Source organism: Octopus bimaculoides, chromosome 20 (assembly GCF_001194135.2).
Source record: "Octopus bimaculoides isolate UCB-OBI-ISO-001 chromosome 20, ASM119413v2, whole genome shotgun sequence".
NCBI classification, from domain to species: domain Eukaryota; kingdom Metazoa; phylum Mollusca; class Cephalopoda; order Octopoda; family Octopodidae; genus Octopus; species Octopus bimaculoides.
Window position 1 is genome coordinate 18740045 of NC_069000.1, and position 7408 is coordinate 18747452.

Here is a 7408-nt window from a genome sequence, read left to right on the forward strand (position 1 = left end):
ACTACACTCTCTGAGTGGTTGGCGTTAGGAAGGGCATCCAGCTGTAGAAACTCTGCCAAATTAGATTGGAGCCTGGTGTTGCCATCCGGTTTCACCAGTCCTCAGTCAAATCGTCCAACCCATGCTAGCATGGAAAGTGGACGTTAAACGATGATGATGATGATGATGATATATATATATATATATATCTATAAATAAATATAATAAATATAAGAGACGAAAATGTACGTATGCCGCTATATGTTTTCATATATAAAAATACAAAATGGGACAAGAAAGCAAAACATCCAGACAGTTAGGTGATACAAAAAAGGGACAACAAAACATCCAGAGAGACGATACAAAGAAAACAAGGATGGGTCATTCGGAGTTTTCTTTCCTCAGTTGAGTTCGAGATTATCTTTGCAATTTCAGCTGGTTATACTCGAGATATACTTATCTTCATTATCAATGTTATTAAAAACTCTACAGAATATTTGCAGTTCTGAATAGGAACACAGAATTACCCCAAGTGAAGTTACCAGTACCAGTATCTCTTTCTGAGTTTGAGTACTATATAATAAACTGTTGTGGATAACTGGCATCTAAACCAATTTGAGAGATAATAACTTATCCCTTTTACACACACTCTCTCTCTCTTTCTCCCTCTCTCTCTCTCGCTCTCGCTCTTTCGCTCTCGCTCTTTCGCTCTCGCTCTCTCTCTTTCGCTCTCGCTCTCTCTCTTTCGCTCTCTCTCTCTCTCTCTCTCGCTCTCGCTCTCTCTCTTTCACTCTCTCTCTCCCTCTCGCTCTCTCTCTCTCTCTCTCTCTCTCTCTCTCTCTCTCTTTCGCTCTCTCTCTCTCTCTATATATATATGATGAGCTTTTTTTCAGTTTCTGTTTACCAGTCCACTCCGAAGGTTTTGGTTGGTCAGCCTAGGATGACAGAGAAAGACACTTGTTCAAAGCATCACATGGTGTAACTGAACTAGGAACCATGTGGTTGGGAATCAAGCTTCTTACCACACAGCCATATATGAAATGGCAATAAAACAATATATTTAGTAAATTATACATTCCACTTGGTAAAAAGGAAAAATATTAAATGCTTTTCTTATAATTCAGTTGCATGACTGTGTGAATTCGTAGCAAAAAACCCCCCAAAAACAACACATTTTGGAAGACGCCTTTTGTATATGTATCTGTAGATGTGTACATGCATGTATGTGTGTGAATGTGTGTATGTGCACATACATGCACACACACTCACATACACATACACCTCCATAAAGAACAGAAAACCTGTTCTGTAAGAGAATGGAATGGTTTAACATAAATGCCAATAATAATGATGATGATATTGTTAATGATAATGAGGAGGAAGAGGAGGAAAAAGAAAAGGAAGAGGAGGAGGGGTTGTGGTGGAGAGAGAAGGAAGAGGGATGAGAGGAGGTAGAGGAGGAGAAAGAGGAGAAGAAGATGAAGAAAAAGAAGAAGGAACTTGGTCAATAAGTATGATGATGGTGATAAGTTGTGGACGTCATTAATGAAGTATATTATTATATACTTCTTAATCAGTCCAGAAATATTTGTAGCTCACATTTGGCTCCAGCTCGTATCTAAGCATTGGATTTGTCTGTTTCTATCCAGTCTCCTCGGCTGATGTTTGTGCCAAATGTGACTTCTCGGAGATTCAGAGCAAGAGTAAACAGAATTGATCAAATGGATTTCATAATTTTGCTATAAAATGGAATAAACGAAACTTTGTGGCTAAATAGACAACTAAATGAATAGCAATAATAATTATGTAGGAGTGGCTGTGTGGTAAGTAGCTTGCTTACCAACCACATGGTTCTGGGTTCAGTCCCACTACGTGGCACCGTGTGAGTGGATTTGGTAGATGGAAACTGAAAGAAGCCCGTCATATATATGTATATACATATATGTGTGTGTGTGTGTGTATGTTTGTGTGTCTGTCTTTGTCCCCCCAACATCGCTTGACAACCGATGCTGGTGTGTTTACGTCCCCGTAACTTAGCGGTTCGGCAAAAGAGAGCGATAGAATAAGTACTAGGCTTACAAAGAATAAGTCCTGGGGTCGATTTGCTTGACTAAAGGCGGTGCTCCAGCATGGCCACAGTCAAATGACTGAAACAAGTAAAAGAGTAAAGAGTAAAGAGTAAAGAGTTATAGAATGAAGCAGAGTTGAACATTTGCATTTCTTAACTTCCCTATAACTATAACGTAACATATGGCATGGAGTAAACAAAACTTTGTGACTAAATAGATAAATAAGTGAATGACAATAATAATTATAAGGAGTGTTAAAGTGAGAGAGAATTGAATATAGGGTTTCTTAAATTTACTATAACATATGATATGGAGTAAACGAAATCGTATGGGTAAATAGATAAATTAATGAATAATAAAAGTAACTATAATTAGTGCTATAAAATGAAGGATTAAATGTGTCAGGTTGGAAATACATATACACATATACCCACATACACACATACATACAATGGGTTTCCACAAATTTCTTTCCACCAAATCCACTTACAAGGCTTTGGTCAGCCCAAGGCTATAATAAAAGACACTTATCTAAGGTGTCATACAGTTGGACTGAACCTGAAATCATGTGGTGGCTGCAAAGCAATTCCAAAAGGTATTGAGTTCTCTCTTGTATGAATGTTTTTTTGTGGGGGGAGGATTAATCATATCATATAGATTTGTGTCTATATACATATGCATATATATATATATATGTGTGTGTGTGTGCGTGTGTGTGTGTGTGTGTGTGTGTGTGTATATATGTGTGTGTATATATATATATATATATATATATATATATATATATATATATAAGTTCAAAAAAAGGAAAAAGACAAAAAACAATAACAAAAAACAACAACGGGAGGACGTGATACGGATAGCGTTACTAGACGCTCGGGAAAGGAAAGAGAGAGAGTATGACGTTTCGAGCGGAGCTCTTCGTCGGAAACAAAGGAAGTTCAAAGAAGGGAAAAACGGAATATATATATATACATACACATATATATATATGGCACAGAGCTTCCCAAAACTGGATATCTAAGCATTATCAAAAGCATAATTAGACTACTTATGAAGAAAACTGAATAATACCAATGTATTATTTGGTTTTCTTCATAAACTATAAGTCCACAAACACTTTCCACTTTACAAGAATGAAGGACAACTCAGAACAGCAAAACTAAGATATAAGAAATCTACAATCGAGCATAATGTGTGTATTCCTATTACCTGCTGCCCAAACAGATATCACTATGGTTTCAACACCTGGACAGTACCATTCAATTCAGCAGTATCCACAGCATTAAAGACATAAATGCTGCCTAAGAATTCACTATCTTATTACTATAAGTAACAACATCAGAGTAAGTAAATAATCCTTTCTACTTAACGCACAAAGCCTCAAATTTGTGGAGAGGGATCTAGTCAATTACACTGACCCCAATGCTTCACTGGTACTTATTTAATTAACCACGAAAGGATGAAAGGCAAAGTCAACCTTAGCGGAACTTGAACTTAGAACGTAGCGGTGGGTGAAATACTGCTAAGCATTTCATCCAGTGCACTAACGATTTGGCCAGCTCACTGCCTTAGAGAAAACAAATAATGATAACTTAAAGACAGAAAATAGTACTTATGACAAAGAACTAATTCCAAACAGGACATTCAGACAATACAACAGACATAGACAACTAGATACTTTGTTTCTCAATCAACATCATATCACACATATGATATCACACCCAAAGCAAGCCAAATAAAGATTAGTGGAACAGTGTAATTTAGATGACAATTTATTCACACACACACACACACACACACGCACGCACACACACACACACACACACACACACACACACACACACACACACACACACACACACACACACACACACACACACACACACACACACACACACACACACACACACACACTCACTCACTCATACATAAGTGTACACACAATGCCCCTGCCTACTCTAAAATGGCAACTATCTAAATTACACAAAAATGAAAATAACACTGACATCTCATTTTAACAGATATATTTACCAAAATTACATTAAAATTTCATAAAATACTAAAGAGTAAATTTATTCAGTAAAATCACCATTGGCTTCAACCACGGCCTCCAGACAACTTTGGAATCTTCAGCAACTCTTTTGAACGGTCTCCTTGTTTAAGTTGGTGAATGCTGCCATTATGCATGCCTTCAGTTCATTTTTTACATTGTTCAAGAACATTGTTTACAAGATACACTGTTCCACTAATCTTTATTTGGCTTGCTTTGGGTGTAATATCATGTGTGATATGATGTTGATTGAGAAACAAAGTATCTAGTTGTCTATGTCTGTTGTATTGTCTGAATGTCCTGTTTGGAACTAGTTCTTTGTCTGAATGTTACATTCATCATCACAAAACTCTCCATTGAGAAGACAAAACCATGAAGTTATAGAAATGGTGTTGAAATTTGGAACTTCATTGGCCCAAAATAAGATTATAAAGAACTGTAAAGAACTACCCTTCTACTATAAGTGGAAGGCCTGAAATTTTAGGGGAAGAGTTAATCAGTTACATTGACCTCAGTACTCAACTGGTACTTATTTTATTCATCCTGAATGGATGAAAAGCAAGGCCGATGTCAGAAGAATTTGAACTCAGAAAGTAAATAAAGTAGTAAATAAAGCTACTAAGCAATTTGTCTAGTAATTGCTTAGTAGCAATTGCTTACTAGTAGTAGTAATTTGTCTAGTGATGTAACATTTCTGCCAGCTTGATGCTTTGTAAAAAAATAATAATAAAATAGAAATATAAAAAATATATAAATAGTATAAAAGATGCAGTTGTATCTTCAAAGCAATATGCATGCACATGCACATATGCATGCATATGCACACACACACACACACACACAAGTATATATATTTTTTGTTTGCTATAATATTTTTGCATTAAACCTGAATTAGGTGTAGTGACTTAACAACAGAAACATTGGCATGTCAATCAAGTTGAGATTGACCCAGTTAAGTTTATGTATGTGAGTGGTCACACATACACACACACACGCATGCATACACATACATACATACACAATAGTTGCCCTGACTGAAGCGCAAAAGTGAATATAACTGTTTTAATAACTGACTTAGGTCATTCAAATTGCTAATGTTAGCAAAATAACTCATCCTCTACTGTAACTCTTTTTCCTGTTGTTTCCTTATTGCAGCCAAATAATGGATCCCAAGCAGAGTCAATGTAGCATCATTGAGTTCTTGAGGACAGACGAGTACAGGATGTTCAACATCAACAGAAGGCTGCAAGTTGTTTACATCATTGACAAACTCAGATGGATGTAGAAGTTTAAAGAAGTGGGAACTGGCATTGAAGATTACCCACATAATAAAAGAAATCAGCTATGACCACTGACATAGATTGCCAGTGAGTGGACAAACTGATTTGTGCAAACAGATAAGTCACGATCTATGTTCTTGCTGTGTAACTGGACTGTGACCACAATAATGTTACAGAAGATGGTAGAAGATTATGGGTATAAAAAAGTGTGTGAATATGAGCCCTTTGGCAGTTTATACCTGATCTGAGGGGGAAAAGAGTGGAAGTGCTGAGGCCAACGAAGTTACTTTTTCCGAATCTGAGGGAAGAGGATGAAACATGGGTGTAGCTTTATGATGAAAGCTCAGTATATGGAATGGTGTCACAGTCTTTCTCTAAGGTCTATGAAGTTCAAGAGTAATTAACTCAAAAAGTATTTTGGGGAATGACAAAGCCATCATTCTTCTTGATTTTCTTGAATGTGGCTACATTGTATACAAAAAAAAAACAGTACATTGATTCATTGAAAAAGCTTAGAGAAGCTTTTAGGAGGAAGAGGCTGAACAAGACTCTGAAAACAATCCATATTCAGAATGACAGTGCATGACCACACATATGTTTGGTAACAAATCAAGGAATCAGCAAACTGGATTAGTCAGTGGTCTCCTATTCATTGTACAGTCCAAATATAAATTTGGTCCCATGAAGAACTACAGACTTTGGGAACAATGATTTGATGACACAGACGAGATGAAAGTGGCTGTGAACAAATAGATGCAACAGTGCAGATCTGAGTTTTTTCAAAGAGGACTCAAGAGTTGGTTTCAACAATAGCACAAATGCATCCCTTGTGATAAAGACCATCTTCAGTAGTACCTTCGTTCTACTCAATAAATAAAAGATTTACTATTCCAGCATGTGGAATTTGAACAACCTTTGTCAATTAATAAAAAAATGTTATGCCCATTTCTGCATTACTTTCACAATACCTTTCATATACACAGTGGACCCTTGATTTAATACTCACCTTCTTGTAATTTGAGCATATGCTATGACACCTCATCACCACTATCGTCTTCTTTCCAGCTACTTTTAAATAATTTGGGTTAGCCATGTATCTCCTCCATAGCAAGGAACCTTTGCTCTTTCCTCTAGTTTAGCTTCTCAACCAATGGCATAAAACCACTTCCCTCTACAACTCCACTCAGCTGAGAGGGCTTTTCCTTTGTCTTGAGAATTACTTGGCAACACGGTGTCATCTAGTTTACTATGTAAAAGGGTTAGCATTATGAGGGTCATCCAACCATAGAAGCCATGCCAAAGCAGACATAGGTGCTTAATGCAGTTCTCTGACTCACTAAATCCTATTAAACTGTTCAACCCATGCCTTCAAAGAAGATGGATGCTAAATAATGGTGGTGATGATAATGATGATGATATATGTGTGTGATATATGTATGTATACACATGCATACATAAGCAAAAACACACACACTCACACATACACATACACATATAGATATGGATATATGCTAACACTAACATGCTAGTTAAATGATCTCATTACAAACCCAACCAAGCAGGTGACTTCAAAAATGTGAATAGATTCGGTTCTATAACAATTTGCCTATGTCATACTGTGTTCATGTCCTTTATACATTTGAATACATATGTACGTACATACACACATACATACATACATACATACATATATCATACATTCATATATATATATATATATATATATATATATATATATATATATATAAATGTAGTTGTGTATGTGTGAAAGAATGTGTGTTTGTGTGAGGATATGGGTGTGTACATGTGGGTGTGTGTTTGAGTGTGTCTCTATGTGCTTGTATGATACTATTGTATATGTGAATATATTTCTTTTGTAGTTTTGTAAATATAAGTCTTTGTGCATTTCTGGTCGTTACACATTTGTATAAATACATGCATCAATAAGTAAATATATGACAAATATATGTTTGTGATTATGTATTCCATGTGCGTATTTGTGTATTTCTTTAATGCATATATATTTA

General features: G+C 36.0%; 1 long non-coding RNA gene across 1 annotated transcript in view; it reads left to right on the top strand.

Moving 5' to 3' along the window:
• The window catches only part of LOC128250335 (uncharacterized), a 44084-nt gene extending 37689 nt beyond the window's left edge, over positions 1-6395 (top strand). The window contains exon 3 of the long non-coding RNA XR_008266362.1: positions 5257-6395. This is a non-coding gene — a long non-coding RNA (uncharacterized LOC128250335). The remainder of the gene's footprint in view (positions 1-5256) is intronic.
• The last annotated feature ends 1013 nt before the right edge of the window (positions 6396-7408 follow it).